This window comes from Bombina bombina, chromosome 4, assembly GCF_027579735.1.
Source record: "Bombina bombina isolate aBomBom1 chromosome 4, aBomBom1.pri, whole genome shotgun sequence".
Taxonomy (NCBI): Eukaryota; Metazoa; Chordata; class Amphibia; order Anura; family Bombinatoridae; genus Bombina; species Bombina bombina.
In genome coordinates, this window is record NC_069502.1 from 487640895 (window position 1) to 487667685 (window position 26791).

Sequence of the window (26791 nt, forward strand, 5' to 3'; positions counted from 1 at the left end):
GATTTTTCCTATCTTAATTCCGATTGGCTGATAGAATCCTATCAGCCAATCGGAATTGAGGGGACGCCATCTTGGATGACGTCCCTTAAAGGAGCCTTCATTCGTCGTAGTCCATCGGTGAAGAAGGAGGTTCCGCGTCGGCGGGAGGAAGATTCAAGACCCGGTTTGGAAGATGACATCGCCCGGATAGAAGACCTCTTCAGCGCCTCTTGGAAGATGACATCCCCCGGATCGAAGACCTCAAGGTAGGATGATATTCAGGGGATTAGTGTTAGGTTTTTGTAAGGGGGGTTTGGGTTAGATTAGGGGTATGTGGGTGGTGGGTTTTAATGTTGAGGGGGGGTTGTATTTTTCTTTTACAGGCAAAAGAGCTGAACTTTTTGGGGCATGCCCCCACAAATGGCCCTTTTAAGGGCTCGTAAGGTAAAAGAGCTTTGAACTTGATTTAATTTAGAATAGGGTAGGGCATTTTTTTATTTTGGGGGGGTTGTTATTTTATTAGGGGGCTTAGATTAGGTGTAAGTAGCTTAAAATTGTTGTAATATTTTTAAAATGTTTGTAACTTATTTTTTTATTTTTTGTAACTTAGCTTTTTTTATTTTTTGTACTTTAGTTAGTTTATGTAATTGTATTTAATTGTAGTTATTTCTAGGTAGTTTATTTAATTAATTTAATGATAGTGTAGTATTAGGTTTAATTGTAACTTAGGTTAGGATTTATTTTACAGGTAATTTTGTATTTCTTTTAGCTAGGTAGTTATTAAATAGTTAATAACTATTTAATAACTATTCTAACTAGCTAAAATAAATACAAAGTTACCTGTAAAATAAATATAAATCCTAAAATAGCTACAATATAATTATTATTTATATTGTAGCTATATTAGGGTTTATTTTACAGGTAAGTATTTAGTTTTAAATAGGAATAATTTATTAAAGTATAGTATAGTGTTAGGTGTAATTATAACTTAGGTTAGGATTTATTTTACAGGTAAATTTCAGTTTATTTTAGCTAGGTAAGCTATTAAAAAGTTAATAACTATTTAATAGCTATTGTACCTAGTTAAAATAAATTGAAAGTTGCCTGTAAAATAAAAATAAATCCTAAGATAGCTACAATATAATTATTATTTATATTGTAGCTATATTAGGGTTTATTTTAAAGGTAAGTATTTAGTTTTAAATAGGATTAATTTAGTTAATAATAGAAATATTATTTAGATTTATTTAATTAATATTTAAGTTAGGGGGGTGTTAGGGTTAGTGTTAGACTTAGGTTTAGGGGTTAATAATTTTATTACAGTGGCGGCGGTGTAGTGGGGGGCAGGATAGGGGTTAATAAATTTATTATAGGTGACGACGGTGTAGGGGGGGCAGGATAGGGGTTAATAGTTTTAATATAGGTTGCGGCGTGTTCAGGGAGCGGCGATTTAGGGGTTAAACTATTTATTTAGTTGTGGCGAGGTGCGGGATCAGCAGGATAGGGGTTAATAACTTTATTATAGAGGGCGACGGTGTAGGGGGGGCAGGATAGGGGTTACTAGGTATAATGTAGGTGGCAGCGGTGTCCGGGAGCGGCGGTTTAGGGGTTAATAAATTTATCAGAGTTGCGGCAGGGTCTAGGAGCGGCGGTTTAGGGGTTAGTAACTTTATTGAGTTGCGGGAGGCTCCGGGGGCGCCGGTATAGGGATAGAACAGTGTAGTTTAGTGTGAGTGCTTAGTGACAGGCTAGCAATAAAGCTGGGAAAAAGCCGAAGAGCAGCGAGATCGGATGAGTGATAACTCTCACAGTCCGCTGCTCATCGCCCCGCGGCTTTTTGACAGCTTTATTTGATAACTTAAACATATTTTTTCAGGTCCGCGGCGGCGAAGGTATGCGAGCTTAGGCGGGCGTATTGGGCCGGCGAAGGCAGATAAGTAGACGGCTTGATAACTACCCCCCAATATGTGGTTCGTGTCTTTGTAACCACCATAAGCCTAGTACAATAGGAAAAAGAGGAGAGGCTATAACATCAAAGGTAATATGTTCTCTATAACCTGAAGTAGTGGTCATTAGAAGAGGTGTGGTATGATCAGTGATTGGCCCAGATTAAATAAAAGAACCATCTATAACACGGATGGCAAGTGAATCACCTCTTTTTATTAATGGAATATCATACAACTCTGTGAAAGACTTATCTATTAAATTACCAAAAGTTCCAGAGTCAATAATTGGGTCTGTAGTCTTTTGGTTTCCCACTGTAGAGTAACAGAGAGATTACAATGAGTATTAGAAAATGTGCTATTTGTACAGATAATATTACTAGAATTTCTCTTACCCTTCTGTTTAAGAAGACTTGGGCATTCTTTGACAGAATGTGTCTTTTCTGCACAATATAAACATAAATTGTTTATCCTTCTTCTATTTTTCTCTTCAGTGGAGAGTGGTCCTTTAGTAAAGCCACTTCCATTGTTTCATCCAAACTGCGTAGAGTGGGGTTCGGATAAGCAGATGTGGGAGGCCTTTTCCAAGTATGTTCTGTGGGAGCTTTTTCATGTCTGCGCTCTCTTAGAAGGCGATCAATAGTAACCACTTGGGTCATAAGGGCATCCAGAGTGGTTGGCATAGAACCACAGGCTAGTTCATCCTTTATTAGATCTGATAACCCTTGGCGAAACTGGAAAAATAGAGCTGCCTCATTTCAGAGGGTGTCAGGGGCCCATCTTTTAAAATCTGAAATGTAATCTTCAGCAGGGCGTTTGTTCTGTTTTAGAGCTTTAAGGGCTATCTCAGCGGTGCTCTGTTTGTTCTTGTCTTCATAGAGAAAAGACATTTTATCAAAGAACAACTGAAGTGAATCCAACACTGGATCGTTGGTTTCGAAAAAAAATGAGTAGCCCAAGTTTTTGGTTCGCCTTTAAGATATGATATCATGGTAAGAACCTTGATATGATCAGTGGGATATGCTTTAGGTTTGAGTGAAAAATATAACAAACAGGAGTTTTTAAACTCCCTGAAAGAGTTCCTATCACCTGTGAACCATTCAGGGGAGAAAGCTAAGGTTCAGGCTGAGTCTCAGATACTGAGGGTCTTTTATCAATATGATCTCTGATTACAGTACGTAAATATTGATTCTCAGATTGGATCTCTCGTATCCCCTGTATTAAGAGATCCATATTCTGAGTGAGAGCATTCACCTTATTTGTAAGGTCTGCTATTTCCATTCCATTCATTTTATGGCTTAGTATTTTGTAATTCCAGGACTCTATTAAGAATTGGGAATTAGGTTCAAGTTCCACTCAGTCTCACAAAATAGCGGAATTAATAAAATAATCCCTGTTCTGCTCATAGACTGAGGGCCCAAAAGGGAATAGCAGCAATGTGTTGCAGAGATTTCAAACTGTCTCTTTAAATATTGGTGCTTTGAGCTGTAACCACTCCAAATAGCAGTGTAGCAAAGTTATCAACAGATAAAATAAATCAATCACACTCAATATTGCAGATTATTTGTATTCCAGTTAATATGGATATCAGAAACAATGGTGCAGTCTCTTTATAAACAGATGCAGCAAGTGCAGGATTAATTACAGGAATGTCTAGAGAATGCAGGCAATAAATAAATCAAGTCTTGCAAGGCAAATATGCAGGGTTTTAGAAAACAAGTTTAAAGTAATCTCACCCCAGGAGTTCCATTCCGTTTTGCAGCTACACGGCTAGATTTAGAGTTTTGTCGGTAACGACCCGCGTAGCTAATGCTGGCTTTTTTCTGGCCGCACCTTTTAAATAGCTCTGGTATTGAGAGTTCACAGAAAGGCTGCGTTAGGCTCCAAAAAGGGAGCGTACAGGCATATTTAACGCCACTGCAACTCTCAATACCAGAGTTGCTTACGGACGCGGCCAGCTTCAAAAACGTGCTTGTGCACGATTCCCCCATAGAAAACAATGGGGCTGTTTGAGCTGAAAAAAAACCTAACACCTGCAAAAAAGCTGCGTTCAGCTCCTAACGCAGCCCCATTGTTTGCTATGGGGAAACACTTCCTACGTCTGCACCTAACACTCTAACATGTACCCCGAGTCTAAACAGCCCTAACCTTACACTTATTAACCCCTATTCTGTCGCCTCCGCTATCGCTGACCCCTGCATATTATTATTAACCCCTAATTTGCCGCTCCGTAAACCGCCGCTACTTACATTATCCCTATGTACCCTTAATCTGCTACCCCTAACACCGCCGACCCCTATATTATATTTATTAACCCCTAATCTGCCCCCCACAACGTCGCCTCCACCTGCCTACACTTATTAACCCCTAATCTGCCGAGCGGACCGCACCGCTATTATTATAATAAAGTTATTAACCCCTAATCCGCCTCACTAACCCTATAATAAATAGTATTAACCCCTAATCTGCCCTCCCTAACATCGCCGACACCTAACTTCAAACATTAACCCCTAATCTGCCGACTGGAGCTCACCGCTATTCTAATAAATGTATTAACCCCTAAAGCTAAGTCTAACCCTAACACTAACACCCCCCTAAGTTAAATATAATTTAAATCTAACAAAATTAATTAACTCTTATTAAATAAATTATTCCTATTAAAAGCTAAATACTTACCTGTAAAATAAATCCTAATATAGCTACAATATAAATTATATTTATATTATAGCTATTTTAGGATTTATATTTATTTTACAGATAACTTTGTATTTATTTTAACCAGGTACAATAGCTATTAAATAGTTAAGAACTATTTAATAGCTAAAATAGTTAAAATAATTACAAAATTACCTGTAAAATAAATCCTAACCTAAGTTACAATTAAACCTAACACTACACTATCAATAAATTAATTAAATAAAATACCTACAATTACCTACAATTAAACCTAACACTACACTATCAATAAATGAATTAAATACAATATCTACAAATAAATACAATTAAATAAACTAACTAAAGTACAAAAAATAAAATAGAACTAAGTTACAAAAAATAAAAAAATATTTACAAACATTAGAAAAATATTACAACAATTTTAAACTAATTACACCTACTCTAAGCCCCCTAATAAAATAACAAAGCCCCACAAAATAAAAAAATGCCCTACCCTATTCTAAATTACAAAAGTTCAAAGCTCTTTTACCTTACCAGCCCTGAACAGGGCCCTTTGCGAGGCATGCACCAAGAAATTCAGCTCTTTTGCCTGTAAAAAAACACATACAATACCTCCAATACAATCAGCCAATCAGATTGAGCTCGCATTCTATTGGCTGATCGGAACAGCCAATAGAATGCAAGCTCAATCTGATTGGCTGATCGGATTGAACTTGATTCTGATTGGCTGATTCCATCAGCCAATCAGAATTTTCCTACCTTAATTCCGATTGGCTGATAGAATCCTATCAGCCAATCGGAATTCGAGGGACGCCATCTTGGATGACGTCCCTTAAAGTAACCGTCATTCTTCAGTTGGACGTCGTCGGAAGAAGATGGGTCCGCGCTGGAGGTCTTCACGATGGAGCCGGTCCTCATTGGATGAAGATAGAAGATGCCGCTTGGAAGAAGATGGTTGCCGGTCCGGATCTACTCTTCTTCCCGGATAGGATGAAGACTTTGGACCCTCTTCTGGACTTCTTCAGCCGTCAGATGATGGATGTCTAGCCCGCGCTTGGGTTGGATGAAGATATCGGAGCCAGGACGGATCAGTGTCATACCCGGTGAGGTGAAGACAAGGTAGGAAGATCTTCAGGGGCTTAGTGTTAGGTTTATTTAAGGGGGGTTTGGGTTAGATTAGGGGTATGTGGGTGGTGGGTTGTAATGTTGGGGGGGGTATTGTATGTGTTTTTTTACAGGCAAAAGAGCTGAATTTCTTGGGGCATGCCCAGCAAAGGGCCCTGTTCAGGGCTGGTAAGGTAAAAGAGCTTTGAACTTTTGTAATTTAGAATAGGGTAGGGCATTTTTTTATTTTGGGGGGCTTTGTTATTTTATTAGGGGGCTTAGAGTAGGTGTAATTAGTTTAAAATTGTTAATATTTTTCTAATGTTTGTAAATATTTTTTTATTTTTTGTAACTTAGTTCTTTTTTATTTTTTGTACTTTAGTTAGTTTATTTAATTGTAGTTATTTGTAGGTATTGTATTTAATTAATGTATTGATAGTGTAGTGTTAGGTTTAATTGTAGGTAATTTTAGGTATTTTATTTAATTTATTTATTGATAGTGTAGTGTTAGGTTTAATTGTAACTTTTTTAGCTATTAAATAGTTCTTAACTATTTAATAGCTATTGTACCTGGTTAAAATAAATACAAAGTTACCTGTAAAATAAATATAAATAAATAGGAATAATTTATTTAATAAGAGTTAATTTATTTTGTTAGATTTAAATTATATTTAATTTAGGGGGGTGTTAGGGTTAGGATTAGATTTAGCTTTAGGGGTTAATCCATTTATTAAAGTAGCGGCGAGATTCGGTCGGCAGATTAGGGGTTAATAATTGAAGTTAGGTGTCGGCGATGTTAGGGAGGGCAGATTAGGGGTTAATAATTGAAGTTAGGTGTTGGCGATGTTAGGGACGGCAGATTAGGGGTTAATACTATTTATTATAGGGTTATTGAGGCGGGAGTGAGGCGGATTAGGGGTTAATAACTTTATTATAGTAGCGGTGCGGTCCGCTCGGCAGATTAGGGGTTAATAAGTGTAGGCAGGTGGAGGCGACGTTGGGGGGGGCAGATTAGCGGTTAATAAATATAATATAGGGGTCGGCGGTGTTAGGGGCAGCAGATTAGGGGTACATAAGTATAACGTAGGTGGCGGTCGGCAGATTAGGGGTTAAAAAAATTTAATCGAGTGGCGGCGATGTGGGGGGACCTCGGTTTAGGGGTACATAGGTAGTTTATGGGTGTTAGTGTACTTTAGAGCACAGTAGTTAAGAGCTTTATGAACTGGCGTTAGCCCAGAAAGCTCTTAACTACTGACTTTTTTCTGCGGCTGGAGTTTTGTCGTTAGATTTCTAACGCTCACTTCAGACATGACTCTAAATACCGGAGTTAGAAAGATCCCATTGAAAAGATAGGATACGCAATTGACGTAAGGGGATCTGCGGTATGGAAAAGTCGCAGCTGAAAAGTGAGCGTTAGACCCTTTCCTGACTGACTCCAAATACCGGCGGTAGCCTAAAACCAGCGTTAGGAGCCTCTAACGCTGGTTTTCACGGCTACCGCCAAACTCTAAATCTAGGCCAGAGTGTGTTGAGAGACAGAGAGAGGTGCTGTGAAATCCGTTTCTGTGTAACAGCTTGCAGACTGAGTCAGGAAGTGCTGGAGAGCAGGAGGAGGTGCCAGTAATGAAGGTAAGACTTACAATTCCAGCAGGGTATCCAGGAATATGCCTGTGAAAGGAGAGGTAAAGATTACTTTAACAGAAGCTCTTACTTCAGACTGCCAGGGCAGAGAGAGCTTAATGCTGCAGCAGTAGTTGTTTTCCAGGTTACAGCTGACAAAGGAGAGATGGTAAATTAAGTAGAGGCTTAGCTGAACTACTTAGACAGTAGTTATTGTGATCCGGGTATCAGAAGACAATACTAAGCAAAGAGAGATTGGGGGAGGAGACTTTTATAGGGTTCAGATACAGGATTTAAAGAGATATACATGACAGCTAGATACCCTCTAACATGACTTTATATTTACCCCCATCTGTGCCATCCTTTATATAATGTGCTCCAAAGCTACAGAGACATCCCTATTGCAATCCATATGCTACTTGACACTTCCCTATCAATAAAACTCCCCACTAATATCTAACCCTTATATTCTCAATCCCATATTATAAATCTCTCCTAACACCTCACCTTACATTTTTCGAAATTATCTATATAAAATAAAAATTACAAGACCTTAAAATTTACTTTCCTTAAATATAGCCATAACAATCATCTTTCTTCAACCTCTTCACAACAATCATCAACAGGTCATGATTCTTTGGTCTCTCACTGTGATCTGTAACTCCTTCAGGTTTCTTACTATTTGTTAAATATATTAACCTATCAGAGCTTCAGAAAGGCATAATCAATGTGAAAACTGAGCTCTTCCACTCTTCTAGTTGATAAGTCGTTATTAATCATTTTAATGCAACTTTTGGGAAAAATATCAAGCTAGTAAAACTGTATTCCTAAATTTATCACATAAAATGTTGTTGTATGTCAATGGAGTATGACCCAGTCTTCTCTAATTGTGGTCTTGATTTTAATTAGAGCCCAATAGTTACAGCGGGAAGCACAAATTTATCGTGAGGTTGTAATAAGTTTTGTAAGTCCCACGTAAAAAAACTATATTGCAATCTCACTTATTTGAACTCACAGTAACATACTCCTTTTACTTTTAATGATGAACCCAAAGTGGAAACTCACACTTGTATTGCAAGTCCATTATTATTCCTTGTACTCAAGTGATAATCACATTAATGCTAGGAATATTAACCAAAGTTAAAAGCTCTGGCAAATTCATTGGGTTCAATGTATAAAGCAGCATAAACACATGCAAAGCCTGACCAGACCACTGCTTCTTACACTGGTGACAGAAAAAATCCCCCCAAACATGCTCGCTTGGGATGAATGACTGGTCCATCTCTTGCACAATTGATCGCACAAGAGAAGGGGACAGCATTAAACACTCCAGCTACTTTGTAATTATACATCTAGGCAGTAAGATTTACAGGGCAGGGACTTGCAAGATTATCAGAGGCAACTTCAAAAACACCATGGGAAAAACCCATTTGAAATGAAAATTATAATGTACTTCAACTCACTAAATTCTGGACTAAATGTAGACTCTTAACAAATTATCAACATTTTTGAAATGTACTTTCATATAGTCTATTACATTGTATATTCCACAGTCTTTATATTTACAGTAGATACACAAGTAAGCCTATGCAAATACCTTTGCTGCTATTATTATTCATTTTTTATAATTCTTCTTCTTCCTTTCTTCTCTTTTGACTATCTTATATTCCCCCTGTATACATAATTCCACATCTTTATACATATTCATTCCATGTTGCTATATAACTTAATGTTAGTATATACTCTATGTAAAACTATATATTTCCCCTGTCTGTTCTCCTACACTGGACACTCTCATGATTTTTATGACACCCCTGCTCTCCCTGCACTCAGACCTCTAACACTTTCTGTCCTCTTTAGCCATTCTGTGTTTCAGTGCTGTTGCTAGGATTTTTGGCCACACAGGCGAGGGTACATTTTGCCGCCCCCCCCCCCCCCCCAATTACATACACTCCCATTGCTAGTTAAAGGGATATGAGACCCAAATTTTTATATCATAATTCAGATAGAATCAGACAATGATAGAGCTGCATAGCAAATCAGATAGTGGTAGTGCTGCATAGCAAATCAGACAGTGGTAGTACTGCATAGCAAAGCAAACAGTAATTGTGCTGCATAGCAAATCAGACAGTGGTCGTGCTGCATAGCATATCAGACAGTGGTAGTGCTGCATAGCAAATCAGACAGTGGTAGTGCTGCATAGCAAATCAAACAGTGGTAGTGCTGCATAGCAAATCAGACAGAGGAAGTGCTCCATACCAAATCAAACATTGGTTTCTCTGCATAACAAATCAAACAGTGGTAGTGCTATGTAACAAATCAGAATATATATATATATATATATATATATATATATATATATATATATATATATATATACACACACACACACATGGCCACCACTAGAAATTTTAACCATTGATCGGGGCCCCCAATGTGACTTAAACATTAAAACATAAAGGGATACAAACACAGGCACACAATAACACAGACACACACATACAGACAAAGAGAAACTAACACAGACACACACATACAGACACTAACAGAAACACAAAGAGACACTAACACAGACCCACACTAACCCCTACAGACACAAAGAGACAATAACACAGACACACACTAACACATACACAGAGACACTAATACAGACACACACATACAGACACAAAGAGACACTAACACAGACACACACAGAAACACTAACACAGACACACACAGAGACACTAATACAGACACAAAGAGACAATAACACACACTAACACATACCCACAGAGACACTAATACAGACACACATACAGACACAAAGAGATGCCAACAGACACACACAGAGACACTAATACAGACACAAAGAGACACTATCACACAATACTAATACTAATGTGTAGTATTGTGTGAATGTCTATGATATTCTTTAATAGAGTGTGTAGTGTTGTGTGACTGTGTGTGATATTCTGTTATACAGTGTGTGGAATTGTGCAACTGTGTGTGTGATATTCTGTTATACAGAGTGTCTAGTATTATGTGACTGTGTGATATTCTCTATACAAGGTGTGTAATATTGTGTGACTGTGTGTGTGATATTCTGTTATACAGTCACACAATACTACACACCTTGTATAACAGAATATCACACACAGTCACACAATACTTTACACTCTGTATAACAGAATATCACACACACAGTCGCACAATACTACACACTCTGTATAACAGAATATCATATACAGTCACACAATACTATGCACTCTGTATAACAGAATATCACACACAGTCACACAATACCACACATTCTGTATAACAGAATATCACACACACAGTCACACAATACCACACACTCTGTATAACAGAATATCACACACAGTCACACAATACCACACACTCTGTATAACAGAATATCACACACAGTGATACACATACTTTGTATAGCAGAATATCACACACACAGTGATACACTCACTTTATATAGCAGAATATCACACACACAGTGATACACACACTTTGTTAGTGGCATATTTAGGTCTTGGGCTGCCCTAGGCACTCAAAATTTGGTTACCCCTTGGTTTTAGACCTTTTTTCAGCCATAATATTTTTGGTCAGGTTGTAACATGACCGTTTTTTTCCATGGCATTTCCAAAGTAAGTGAGTGGAGGGAAGAAAAAGGAGCAAAGGAGAACATACATACTCACACAGAAACACTCAGGCACAAATACACCCTGACAGATACAGGCAGAAATGCACAAACACACATATACTCACACACAAAAATATGCACACTAAGTTGTTTTTTTCTTTGCATTATCCCATCCAAAGTTCAAAACTTGCTCTACCCTACAAATGTTAAAAAGGGGAATGAGGCACTAGAAATGGGTGACAACTGTTGTCTGACTGGGTCCTAAGCATTAATATAAAGGAACTGTTATTTTACAAGAAGGTACTAGTCATCCCTGGCTGATAAGTATACAAAGTATTGTGTAGCCAGAGTTAAATGGAGACAAACACTGACAAAATTACAGGCTCTGCTAAGCTTTAGAAGGTTATACAATTCAGTGGCCCAAGTACAACTATGCTCCCCTTTGAAATTATTTTATTTGATAGTAAAAAAAAAACAAAAAAAAAATCACAAGGGTAGAAAAACAGCAAGGAAATAAAGTAAGGATGTTTAAACGTTTGTGTACATATATCAAATGTGTGCATCATATACTTTCTTACACATTCACAACATTTCTAATGATGTATGTCCTGTCCCTTACTTACTTCAGATTTAGAGAACATTGTCATCACAACCCCCCTTACCTTATCAGTTTTCTTATCGGTTGTAAATAACTCCTGCTGTGCGTGTGTGCTGTCTCAAAAGGAAGCTGGTAGCACCGCACTCGGAGGAGAGAAAAGGGGAGGGCAAACCAGGAAGCAGAAGAAGTTTATAAACAGAACAGGCTGTTAAAGATGCAGTCAGTGTATTGTAGAACCACACATAGTGCTAAAACACAACTGGCCCTTATTTCAATGCTGATTGTATCCAAGGCACACAAAGTGCCAACCCGGCCCGCAAATAGGCAATGCAAATTTGCAATCACATTCAATCAAACTCTTCCGGCTGTAGCTGTAACTTGGTCCTGCCCCTGCCTGAGCCTGAACTGTCACCTGGCTGTGTCACAGAGTCAAGAGCAGACTCACAGTCCATTGTACATAGTATTTGTTACCTGAGAAGGCTGACCTGTCCTCCACAACTGACTCTTGAACTGTTGTCAAATAAATATGTCAAGACACCAAGAAGACAGTCCACCCACATGACCCACCAGCACTGACTGTGCATATTAATCTGCCATGCCCTGCCTGCCAGCTGCCCAGGTGGCCCTCAGAGACCCCCTCCGGTGTGGCCACCATTCCTAGTTCCTACCTCACTCGAGTCGTCTGCCTGGTCTGGCCATCTCCTCACATAGTGCTGCTGCTGCAGTGTGAGTCTCAGACAGTCACGTGGAGTCAGACATGTTTTCCCTCTCAGTGAGTCAGTTCAGTTAGGCTTAGGCAGGCCAGGCTGCACAAGTGATGAGCTCCGCCTCTCCACTCACTGCCTGTCTGTCACACAAGCGCGCCCTCAATCCCATAGGCCATAGTTAGCCGGGCCGGCCCATAATGATGATGATGATCATCATCTAAGTAAGCCAGCCAATATGATTTCTCAGGATCAGGTCTGTAGGAGGGGTAAATCGGCTGCAACAATAATTAAATGAACACATAACATTACAAACATAAGTTATTAAAGTTAAAGTCACAGCCTGTTCTCCCTGTTAAAGCACTCAGGGCGGCAGTCGGCAGATGAATAATTGATCATCATCCACCTCTGCAGTCGGCACCGCTCTTGGCGCCCCCTGCAGTCGGTGACCTAAGGCGGCTGCCTTCACTGCGTTATACAAGCACCGCCCCTGCTGTGTTTCAAGATATAATCTGTAAATTCCATTAAATTGGCCAGTATTGCTTTAGACTTGAAAAAGGAAGATATAGTTCTGAAAGCTTGTCAACTTATCAATGTATAGTTAGTCCAATAAAAAAGCATTGTTGCTCAATTCAATACTCTTGTTATTTTGTTATCTAAATCACTGGACTAACACGTCTACTCCAATCAAGATAACCCTTGCACTCAAACAGTTAAGTAAAGTTATTAAACCAAAATGTGACGCCACTTTTAGAATCTTATGGGGTCTTTTTTTGTGTTTCAAAGCTAAACTAAATATCATTAAAAAAAAAATAAGAAACTCTGATAAAAAAGTTTTCTGTTCCTATTGGATGCTATTGCTGCTTATATTTATTTGAATTTGTATGTCACTGTGATATAATGCAGGACAGCATATGGGAAGAGCATATTGATTAGTCTTTATAGGTGATAAATGTGGCAGTGGACAGTTCGACAGACATTCTCAATGATAGTATCACTGTGTTCTAGTGTAGAGAGAGATTCAGTGACACCATCCAGATTATATTGGAATCTCATAAACAGGCTTTTATATTATCTGCCATCTTTGTTAACAATGTACTGTCATGCCTTGCTGTTAATTTATAGAAGCTAATATAAAATTGTTTTTATATATGTAAATGTGTGCATGCATGAAGGTGTGGGTGTATGTATGTATGAATGTGCGGGTGCATTGTAGTTTATATGTGTATGTATATACAATATGTGTATACATCATTGTGTATGAATAAATATGTATCTATGAGTGTGTATGAATGAGTGTGTGTTTATATGTGTATATGTGTATGTATGAAGGTTGCAAAAGGAATTAAAGATAGGTCCGGCAACCTATTCTTTAATAAAGACTACATATACAGCACTCAAAGGGTTAATTGTTCTCTATTTATTACTGATATTTCACCACACACTTACTGGCTAACTTATTAGTATCTGAAGGGATTTGACAGCAAAGTGCATTGCTGAGGAATTGTGTTGATTAAAACATAACTTTTATTACACACTATATACACAGGTTAAAATAGGAAACGATAAATAAAATCACACTTAGGTTGTTCCGTAGATGCATTAAGTATAATAAGCATGGAGAGTGGTATCAATACTTGTAGTGTTCTCTTATGTTATAGCAATTATATGTAGTAGTTACTTAGTAACGGTATTACATTGTGTAGTCACCAAAGAGCTACCAACTATATATATATAACCTGTTATTACTTGTAGTATGCTCATGGAATGCAAAATTATGTATTGAAATTGCTTCGTGAGAAGCTCAAATCATGTAGACGCAAAACTATTACGGCTAGATTTAGAGTTTTGTCGGTAAGGACCCGCGTAGCTAACGCCGGCTTTTTTCTGGCCGCACCATAAAAATAACTCTGGTATTGAGAGTCCACATAAAGGCTGCGTTAGGCTCCAAAAAAGGAGCGTAGAGCATATTTAACACAGCTTCAACTCTCGATACCAGAGTTGCTTACGGACGCGGCCAGCCTCAAAAACGTGCTCGTGCACGATTCCCCCATAGGAAACAATGGGGCTGTTTGAGCTGAAAAAAAACCTAACACCTGCAAAAAAGCCGCGTTCAGCTCCTAATGCAGCCCCATTGTTTGCTATGCGTAAACACTTCCTAAGTCTGCACCTAACACCCTAACATGTACCCCGAGTCTAAACACCCCTAACCTTACACTTATTAACCCCTAATCTGCCGCCCCCGCTATCGCTGACCCCTGCATATTATTTTTAACCCCTAATCTGCCGCTCCGTAAACCGCCGCTACTTACATTATCCTTATGTACCCCTAATCTGCTGCCCCTAACACCGGCAACCTCTATATTATATTTATTAACCCCTAATCTGCCTCCCACAACGTCGCCTCCACCTGCCTACACTTATTAACCCCTAATCTGCCGAGCGGATCGCACCACTACTATAATAAAGTTATTAACCCCTAATCCGCCTCACTAACCCTATAATAAATAGTATTAACCCCTAATCTGCCCTCCCTAACATCGCTGACACCTAACTTCAAACATTAACCCCTAATCTGCCGACCGGAGCTCACTGCTATTCTAATAAATGTATTAACCCCTAAAGCTAAGTCTAACCCTAACACTAACACCCCTCTAAGTTAAATATAATTTTAATCTAACAAAATTAATTAACTCTTATTACATAAATTATTCCTATTTAAAGCTAAATACTTACCTGTAAAATAAACCGTAATATAGCTACAATATAAATTATAATTACATTGTAGCTATTTTAGGATTAATATTTATTTTACAGGCAACTTTGTAATTATTTTAACCAGGTACAATAGCTATTAAATAGTTAATAACTATTTAATAGTTACCTAGTTAAAATAATTTCAAAATTACCTGTAAAATAAATCCTAACCTAAGTTACAATAAAACCTAACACTATACAATCATTAAATTAATTAAATAAAATACCTACAATTACCTACAATTAAACCTAACACTACACTATCAATAAATTAATTAAATACAATTCCTACAAATAACTACAATCAAATAAACTAACTAAAGTACAAAAAATAAAAAAGAACTAAGATACAAAAAATAAAAAAATATTTACAAACATAAGAAAATATTACAACAATTTTAAACTAATTACACCTACTCTAAGCCCCCTAATAAAATAACAAAGCCCCCCAAAATAACAAAATGCCCTACCCTATTCTAAATTACTAAAGTTCAAAGCTCTTTTACCTTACCAGCCCTGAACAGGGCCCTTTGTGGGGCATGCCCCAAGAAGTTCAGCTCTGTTGCCTGTAAAAAAAAACATACAATACCCCCCCCCCCCAACATTACAACCCACCACCCACATACCCCTAATCTAACCCAAACCCCCCTTAAATAAACCTAACACTAAGCCCCTGAAGATCTTCCTACCTTGTCTTCACCCTGCCAGGTTCACCGATCGGTCCAGAAGAGCTCCTCCGATGTCCTGATCCAAGCCCAAGCGGGGGGCTGAAGATGTCCATGATCCGGTCGAAGTCTTCATCCAAGTGGGGCAGAAGAGGTCTTCCATCTGATTGAAGTCTTCATCCAGGCGGCATCTTCTATCGTCATCCATCCGGAGCGAAGCGGCAGCATCCTGAAGACCTCCGACGGGGAACATCCATCCTGCCCGACGACTGAACGATGAATGACGGTTCCTTTAAATGACATCATCCAAGATGGCGTCCCTCGAATTCCGGTTGGCTGATAGGATTCTATCAGCCAATCGGAATTAAGGTAGGAATATTCTGATTGGCTGATGGAATCAGCCAATCAGAATCAAGATCAATCCGATTGGCTGATCCAATCAGCCAATCAGATTGAGCTTGCATTCTATTGGCTGATCGGAACAGCCAATAGAATGCGAGCTCAATCTGATTGGCTGATTGGATCAGCCAATCGGATTGAACTTGATTCTGATTGGCTGATTCCATCAGCCAATCAGAATATTCCTACCTTAATTCCGATTGGCTGATAGAATCCTATCAGCCAATCGGAATTCGATGGACGCCATCTTGGATGACGTCATTTAAAGGAACCGTCATTCGTCGTTCAGTCGTCGGACAGGATGGATGTTCCGCGTCGGAGGTCTTCAGGATGCTGCCGCTTCGCTCCGGATGGATGACAACAGAAGATGCCACCTGGATGAAGACTTCAATCGGATGGAAGACCTCTTCTGCCCCACTTGGATGAAGACTTCGACCGGATCATGGACATCTTCAGCCCCCCGCTTGGGCTTGGATCAGGACATCGGAGGAGCTCTTCTGGACCGATCAGTGAACCTGGCAGGGTGAAGACAAGGTAGGAAGATCTTCAGGGGCTTAGTGTTAGGTTTATTTAAGGGGGGTTTGGGTTAGATTAGGGTATATGTGGGTGGTGGGTTGTAATGTTGGGGGGGGTATTGTATGTTTTTTTTTACAGGCAAAAGAGCTGAACTTCTTGGGGCATGCCCCGCAAAGGGCCCTGTTCAGGGCTGGTAAGGCAAAAGAGCTTTGAACTCTAGTAATTTAGAATAGGGTAGGGCATTTTGTTATTTTGGGGGGCTTTGTTATTTTATTAGTGGGCTTAGAGTAGGTGTAATTAGTTTAAAATTGTTGTAATATTTTTCTTATGTTTGTAAATATTTTTTTATTTTTTGTAACTTAGTTCTTTTTTATTTTTTGTACTTTAGTTAGTTTATTTCATTGTAGTTATTTGTAGGAATTGTATTTAATTAATTTATTGATAGTGTAATGTTAGGTTTAACTGTAGGTAATTGTAGGTATTTTATTTAATTAATTTAATGATAGTATAGTGTTAGGTTTAATTGTAACTTAGGTTAGGATTTATTTTACAGGTAATTTTGAAATTATTTTAACTAGGTAACTATTAAATAGTTATTAACTATTTAATAGCTATTGTACCTGGTTAAAATAATTACAAAGTTGCCTGTAAAATAAATATTAATCCTAAAATAGCTACAATGTAATTATAATTTATATTGTAGCTATATTAGGGTTTATTTTACAGGTAAGTATTTAGCTTTAAATAGGAATAATTTATTTAATAAGAGTTAATTAATTTCGTTTGATTAAAATTATATTTAATTTAGGGGGGTGTTAGTGTTAGGGTTAGACTTAGCTTTAGGGGTTAATACATTTATTAGAATAGCGATGAGCTCCGATCGGCAGATTAGGGGTTAATAATTAAAGTTAGGTGTCGGCGATGTTAGGGAGGGCAGATTAGGGGTTAATACTATTTATTATAGGGTTAGTGAGGCGGATTAGGGGTTAATAACTTTATTATAGTAGCGGTGCAGTCCGCTCGGCAGATTAGGGGTTAATAAGTGTAGGCAGGTGGAGGCGACGTTGTGGGGGCAGATTAGGGGTTAATAAATATAATATAGGGGTCGGCGGTGTTAGGGGCAGCAGATTAGGGGTACATAAGGATAAGTTAAGTAGCGGCGCTTTGCGGTCGGCAGATTAGGGGTTAATTATTGTAAGTAGTTGGCGACGACGTTGTGGGGGGCAGATTAGGGGTTAATAAATATAATACAGGGGTCGGCGGTGTTAGGGGCAGCAGAATAGGGGTACATAAGTATAACGTAGGTGGCGGTCGGCAGAATAGGGGTTAAAAAAATTTAATCTAGTGGCGGCGATGTGGGGGGACCTCAGTTTAGGGGTACATAGGTAGTTTATGGGTGTTAGTGTACTTTAGAGTACAGTAGTTAGGAGCTTTATAAACCGGCGTTAGCCCAGAAAGCTTTTAACTACTGACTTTTTTCTGCGGCTGGAGTTTTGTTGTTAAATTTCTAATGCTCACTTCAGACACGACTCTAAATACCGGAGTTAGAAAAATCCCATTGAAAAGATAGGATACGCAATTGACATAAGGGGATCTGCGGTATGGAAAAGTCGCGGCTGAAAAGTGAGCGTTAGACCCTTTTTTGAGTGACTCCAAATACCGGAGTTAGCCTAAAAGCAGCGTTAGGAGCCTCTAACGCTGGTTTTCACGGCTAACGCCAAACTCCAAATCTAGGCCTTAGTGACTACATACAATATCTCTGATAAACTTATACAAATATTACACAGGGTAATGAACACAGGGGTTAATTCAATATAGTGACTGCTCAGTAAATAAGCTGATGCCCTAGTGGTGACCTAGTACATGTATTGCTACACCTAGGAGTTATGTTAACAAGTTGCTCTGAGCAAGCCACTTTGCTTAAGAGGTTTTAGCCCTTATGTGATAATTAAGTATATGAAATCATGTGGGTTAAAATAAATAAAGAAACTCTGATAAATTATCGAGTTCAATTATCACAAGTGGCTTGACCAAAATGTTACCCTCTGTTTGAACAGGTAAAGTTAGCATATATCGAGTGGTAAATACCGCCTCTGTGAATGCAGGTAAAGTTAGCGTATATGGAGTGGTATACTTATACAAGTATTACAGAGGGTAATGAACACTGGGGTTAATTCAGTATATTGACTGCTCAGGTAATAAACTTATGTACCTGACAACAGGTTTCATACCAATTGAGCACACAAGTTAACACTCCCACATTACTGTTTGTTTAAAACATGACTTCTAAATGGGAACTTGACAGACAATCCAGACAGCATAAAAGAGAATCTAATCTTAATGCAGTATTCGAAAATCCATCAAATATTACACAAAATAGTAAAGACAAACTGAATAAAGCTCTAAAAGACATCCACAAAGTCATGTTAAAACAAGATAAAGCGTGGTGGAATTATCATTTCTTTGAGAAATATATCGAACTTAATTTAATTCCAAGGGGACTAAGAATACAATTATTCCCTGCTTTTGAATTTTGAAATCCTAACGTCAATATAGAATGGGACGAGGCACTCTCTGAGTGCTCAACTAAGCTAATGAAGATTTTAATTAAACATGATAAAGCAGAGCATGATTTGTTAGAAACCAAGAACTAAATTTACAACTTAAGGAATTTTAATCTCTCAAAGAATTTGAACAAACATACAAACAATATCAAAAAGAGTTGGATAAATATGAGGCAGACATAAAATAAATGAAACAAGGTAAATTAAGCAGGGACAAAATTGACTATACCAACAAGAGCGTATATAAATGGAAAAATAAATTTAATTTAAATTCTAATAAAACTTCTAGGGTTAATATAGTCCAAAGTAACGTTTCTGATACGGAAGGTGAAGAATCTGAAACCCAAGAATCAGATAATGAACCACAGACCTCTGATATTGGAAGCCACATGAGAGTTACAAGAGGGAAAAGGAAAGATTTTTTAGGAGAAAATGCCTCTTCAAATGGAGACACACCAGAAGAGGCAGGGGGAAAGCCAAAAAGGGAAAACAAAAGTCAGCCACACAACAAAACAAACAAGAAAAATTGGAAACCATACCAAAGAGCTCCAAGTCCCTTCTCTCAAATTAAAATGACTCACCAAGAGTAATTAACCTCTCACAAAAATTATTAACTGAAGAACATATATAAGTACTCTCTAAAGGCATTTCCTTCTGCCCTACCCCTACCCCAGATAAATTTGAGATCATTAAAGATGTGCAACTATTCGTAATAAAAATTGCATTAAAGAGATTCTACAGTAACAAATTTCAAGCCACAGATGGGCCTTTAAATCAACAATTAACTGATGATGAAAGCAATAATCTTAAAATTTTAGAAAGTCTGTTACAAGAGAATGAACCATCATTAGATACACTGCACGAAACATCTAGAGAGGAAAAATGAAGATACAAAATAAAAAACAAATCTACGTTCATACCCAAAATGAATCAATGCTCTCAACTACAAGTATTTAATGAAATGGTATGTGAAAAAAATCTACAATTACCCTACACCAATAAAGAAAGAAATCTCACCTTTCAAGAACTAAGAGCACTGAAAGACATGCAACAATGGCAAGATGTAATTATACGAAATTCTGACAAAGGGGGCAATATAGTGATATGGCCTTTAAGCCTTTATCGCACTGAAACAGATAAACAACTCAGAGATCGGTCATGTTATCAGAAACTAGGTTACAATCCATCTCAGGAATTCCTTCATAAATACACAAATGTCATTCAAACAGCAAAAAAATGACAACATAATTACTGCCAAAGAATACAAGTTTCTTCAAGTGGCTAATCCAACCATAGCCACATTTTATTTAATCCCTAAAATTCACAAAAACCAAACTCACCCCCCCCCCCCCCCGGAAGACCAATTGTGTCTGGCATCAATAGCCTAACTGAAAAGGCAAGTCAGTATGTAGATTACAGATTTAGAAAATATCTTTCACAAATTTCCTCCTATGTGTAAGACATAACAGATGTTCTAATTCAACTTGAGAACATACATCTCACTCCTAATACGTGGCTTGTAACAGCAGATGTTGAATCCCTATATACTTGTATCAAACACGATCTAGGAATACAAGCAGTACATTGGTTTCTAACAATGGGGTCAGAGGAAGATCCAGCCCATGATGATTTTATCCTATAACTGCTAAACTTTGGACTAAAACACAATTTTTTCACCTTCAACAGCTGCTTTTACTTGCAAACAAGAGGTTCCGCTATGGGGACAGCATGCGCCCCCACTTATGTCAACCTTTTCTTGGGTTGGTGGGAGCACAACTATGTATTCTCAGATGCTAACTCAGAATCTATGGACTGTATTCCTCTATGGATACGCTATATTGATGATGTGCTGTTCCTATGGGAAGGGACTAAACTTGAACCAGATGAATTTCTCACTAAATTAAATTTCAACAATTTGAACATCAAACTGACTTATGAAGCGAACCAACACTCAATTAACTTCTTGGACCTCCAAATCAGTAAAACCAATGAAGGGGAACTTTCTACAGGTGTCTACCGAAAACCGACAGCTACTAACAGTGTGCTCCACAGCTCTAGTGCACATGTTCCTAATACCATCAAAGCCTTACCCACAGGCGAATTCCTAAGTATGAGAAGAAACTGTTCCTCAGATCACAACTATTCACTAAGGGCAAAAGAATTAACAGAAAAACTGTTAACAAGGGGCTACAGTAAAAGAACTATTAAAAGAGCTGCAGAAGTCAAATCAAGAACAAATAAGATTTATCACCACTTATAATCCAGCAAGTCCACACGTTTCCAAAATCCTACAGGACAACTGGTACATCTTAAAGTCAGACTCCATATTGGCAAACATATTGGGAGACAAATTACAGACAGGTTACAGAAGAACATGCAATTTAAAGGATTTAGTAAGTACCAGTCATTTAGAAGGCCTTAAAACAATAAGTGCATTCTCACATGGCTCTTTTAAATGTGGTACCTGCAGTACCTGTAATTTCATGTTAAAATTACATCAAATACAAGACTGGTTCAACGAATTTCATAAAATTAATGCTCACATCAATTGCCAAACAGAGGGGGTCATCTATGCACTACAATGTAAATGTCAAAAAATCTATGTTGTGTCCACAGATCCAACCACTCTGGCAAAAGGCAATCCAATTTTGTACTTCTGGGGGCATTCATATACCCTTATCATCAAGTACATGTCTATTTCACATTCTACCCACGCAGTTGACCCTGCCTCAGAAATTGTTTTGTATCTATCTATTCTTAGCCGTTAAACTAGCTATAGCCCGAATGTGGCTTCAGTGTGTTTCACCTTCTTGGGTACAAGTGGTTGACATCTTAAAATTTGTTAAGAAAATGGAATCATATGTTTCCCACATTCATGGGTCAGAAGACCTCCAGATCAAAATCTGGGCATTTGGCCTAGAATAACTCTTACTGCAAATACCACGGGAAACTTGTGGTTCCTAGATACTGTACTACCCTAATACTGTACGAACACTTTTGCCCATTCCCATCCCTATCCCCTTCCTTAGAATGAATCCGATCCCCTTCTGTCCCCCTCTCCTTTTCCCCTCCCCTACCCCTCCCCCCTTATTTTTTTTTCCTCTTTTCTTCCCCCCCCCCCTTTATTCTTTTTTTTTTTTACAGCTTGGCACAGTCCATATGTGCTTCAACTAGTATGTTTGATTTATAATTTACCATGGTTAAATTATGATGTTGGTAAGAACAGATATGGTATGACCTTTTGTATTATGCAGAGAATGCTGATCTATTTGGACAATCAGCAATGTGTCTGTCTCTATACGGACCTAGCCTATAGCACTCCCATTTGGAGAGGTGGGGGATAACTTGGAAGCCCACAGACAATGGACTCTAGCACCCAGCATTCTCTCTTGTTTCTCTTTTCATGTGTATCTGTTTTACAAAGTGTAACATCCTGAAAGTACCATATTATGTACTGCCGTTATATATATATGTTTGCTTTTGTTATGCTTCTGCTCATTTATTTGTATAATAAAAAAATTATTTAAAAAAAAAAATCGGCATGATGACCAGAAAAATACGCATACTATTACAAGAGCATCTGAGAAACATTAAAAATGCTTCAAATGACCTCAAAGCAGGTAAACAACTTACTTCTGTGGCCCGTCACTTTCACAACAAATTAAATTTGAAACAATGCGATGTAAAATGTTTCGTCATTCAGAGAGTAAAGTTCGGGATAAGAGGAGGTGATTTAGAGAAAACTTTACTCAAAGCAGAAAGCAGACGGATTTTCCTGCTTATTACAGTCCATGGAATAAATTAACAAAATAATTTTACTCATTTTCTTTAAATTTAGCTATTTTATTTGTTGCATAAATAAATCGACTCCTATTATGCATTATACTTTGCCAGTTTGACAAACGCAAAATAGAATCTAACTGTGATTTCCAATAGAACCACAAATCTCCAAGTCCGAAGTGTATAGCACTCCCAGTTATTATCACTAATTAATCTTACACGTGTGTAGTAAATATTTACAACATACAAATATTCTTTTCACTAAAAGCATGTTAAGAAATAACCCAATGTAGGTATTTAGTTATTATCATCATTTTTTTCATTTCGAACACAACTACACTTCTTTCTTCTCTGCACACTCAATTTCCTTTTAAGTCTTCTTTCATATAAATTTCTTGTTATCTCCCATGGATCCACAAAATTTATGCCAAGATCTGAAGATACTGAACACACTACAATTAAACAGTTTTTTACGCACTTCCATACACATTATTGGCATTTGGTATTTTTTAGTTCATCTCCCATTACTCAAAATCCACATGATCTTTGTACACTTTTCACTTTCATTTATTCATCTTTTAATTGTCTTAAGGTGACATTCACACTGGGACTTTAATAAACATAGGACACATATATACATACAATCCCTAAGGCCTAGATTTAGAGTTCGGCGGTAGCCGTCAAAACCAGCGTTAGAGGCTCCTAACGCTGGTTTTGGGCGCCCGCTGGTATTTGGAGTCAGTGATTAAAGGGTCTAACGCTCACTTTACAGCCGCGACTTTTCCATACCGCAGATCCCCCTACGCCATTTGCGTAGCCTATCTTTTCAATGGGATCTTTCTAACGCTGGTATTTAGAGTCGTTTCTGCAGTGAGCGTTAGAGCTCTAACGACAAGATTCCAGCCGCCTGAAAAAAGCAGGAGTTAAGAGCTTTCTGGCTAACGCCGGTTCATAAAGCTCTTAACTACTGTACCCGAAACTACACTAACACCCATAAACTACCTATGTACCCCTAAACCGAGGTCCCCCCACATCGCCGCCACTCGATTAAAATTTTTAACCCCTAATCTGCCGACCGCCACCTACGTTATACTTATGTACCCCTAATCTGCTGCCCCTAACCCCGCCGACCCCTATATTATATTTATTAACCCCTAACTTGCCCCACACAACGTCGCCGCAAGCTACTTAAAATAATTAACCCCTAATCTTCCGACCGCAAATCGCCGCCACCTACGTTATCCCTATGTACCCCTAATCTTCTGCCCCTAACATCGCCGACCCCTATGTTATATTTATTAACCCCTAATCTGCCCCCCACAACGTCGCCGACACCTACCTACACTTATTAACCCCTAATCTGCCGAGCGGACCTGAGCGCTACTATAATAAAGTTATTAACCCCTAATCCGCCTCACTAACCCTATCATAAATAGTATTAACCCCTAATCTGCCCTCCCTAACATCGCCGACACCTACCTTCAATTATTAACCCCTAATCTGCCGACCGGAGCTCACCGCTATTCTAATAAATGTATTAACCCCTAAAGCTAAGTCTAACCCTAACACTAACACCCCCCTAACTTAAATATAATTTTTATCTAACGAAATAAATTAACTCTTATTAAATAAATTATTCCTATTTAAAGCTAAATACTTACCTGTAAAATAAATCCTAATATAGCTACAATATAAATTACATTTATATTATAGCTATTTTAGGATTAATATTTATTTTACAGGTAACTTTGTATTTATTTTAACCAGGTACAATAGCTATTAAATAGTTAAGAACTATTTAATAGTTACCTAGTTAAAATAATTACAAATTTACCTGTAAAATAAATCCTAACCTAAGATATAATTAAACCTAACACTACCCTATCAATAAAATAATTAAATAAACTACCTACAATTACCTACAATTAACCTAACACTACACTATCAATAAATTAATTAAACACAATTGCTACAAATAAATACAATTAAATAAACTATCTAAAGTACAAAAAATAAAAAAGAACTAAGTTACAGAAAATAAAAAAATATTTACAAACATAAGAAAAATATTACAACAATTTTAAACTAATTACACCTACTCTAAGCCCCCTAATAAAATAACAAAGACCCCCAAAATAAAAAATTCCCTACCCTATTCTAAATTTAAAAAGTTACAAGCTCTTTTACCTTACCAGCCCTGAACAGGGCCCTTTGCGGGGCATGCCCCAAGAAGTTCAGCTCTTTTGCCTGTAAAAGAAAACATACAATACCCCCCCCCCAACATTACAACCCACCACCCACATACCCCTAATCTAACCCAAACCCCCCTTAAATAAACCTAACACTAAGCCCCTGATGATCTTCCTACCTTGTCTTCACCATGCCAGGTTCACCGATCCGTCCTGGCTCCAAGATCTTCATCCAACCCAAGCGGGGGCTAGACATCCACTGAAGAAGTCCAGAAGAGGGTCCAAAGTCTTCCTCCTATCCGGCAAGAAGAGGACATCCGGACCGGCAAACATCTTCTCCAAGCGGCATCTTCTATGTTCTTCCATCCGATGACGACCGGCTCCATCTTGAAGACCTCCAGCGCGGATCCATCCTCTTCTTCCGACGACTAGACGACGAATGACGGTTCCTTTAAGGGACGTCATCCAAGATGGCGTCCCTCGAATTCCGATTGGCTGATAGGATTCTATCAGCCAATCGGAATTAAGGTAGGAATTTTCTGATTGGCTGATGGAATCAGCCAATCAGAATCAAGTTCAATCCGATTGGCTGATCCAATCAGCCAATCAGATTGAGCTCGCATTCTATTGGCTGATCGGAACAGCCAATAGAATGCGAGCTCAACATTTATTAAATTTGTTCAAAATTATGTGAAGAATTTACTATCACAGAAAAAGTTTAAACAAAAAGGTAATATTTCGTATGGAGAAAGGCAGGCATTAAAAAATCTTGCAAAAAATAAAAACATCACCATTAAAAATGCAGATAAGGGTGGGGCAGTTGTTGTATTAGATACTGAGTACTATGTACAAGAAATTTTAGGTCAGTTATCTGATGGTGGCATCTATCAGATTGTAGAGGGAGACCCTTTATTGGAAGTTAAGAAGGAAATTAAAATGACAGTAGACACAGCTCTAAAAAATAATATAATTTCAAAAGATCTTGCAAAATTCCTCATAAAAACTGATCCTATTACTCCTGTGTTCTATACACTACCTAAACTTCATAAAAATTACCATGCCCCCCCTGGCAGACCTATCGTCGCCAGTACAGATTCTGTATTTTCACACATCGCTATTTTTATAGATAAGATTCTCAATCCTATTGCATCAAAACAAACCTCTTTTCTTAAAGATACAGGTGATTTGTTGAAAACTTTCTAATATTTCAGATGTGGATAATGATATCCTTTTCTCATAAGATGTTGTGAGCCTTTACACATGTATCCCCCACGAAGCAGGCATTCAGGCTACCCTTGAATCTATTAAAAAAGAAACAAACTTCTCTTTGCAACAAAGTAATTTTATTGAGGATTTACTCAATATATTGTTATATCTCAATTATTTTCTTTTCCAGGACACATTTTATTTACAAAAACGTGGAACCGCGATGGGTTCGAATATGGCCCCTTCATACGCCAACATCTTTGTTAGCCAATTTGAGGAGAGAAATGTTTATACCAATCAAGACTTTAAAACTAAATGTAGGCTATGGCTTCGCTATATAGATGATGTCTTTGGCGTATGGAGGGACCCTATTTCATCCTTAATAGATTTTGTGGATGAGCTTAATAAGTGCACTGACAGTTTGAGATTTACTTTAAATTTTTCTGATACCTCTATA

At 38.0% G+C, this 26791-nt stretch overlaps 1 protein-coding gene across 9 annotated transcripts in view; it reads left to right on the plus strand.

Annotated features, from left to right (window-relative positions):
- Window positions 1–26791, plus strand: part of MLIP (muscular LMNA interacting protein) — an 868816-nt gene that overhangs the window by 47659 nt on the left and 794366 nt on the right. The window lies entirely within an intron of this gene.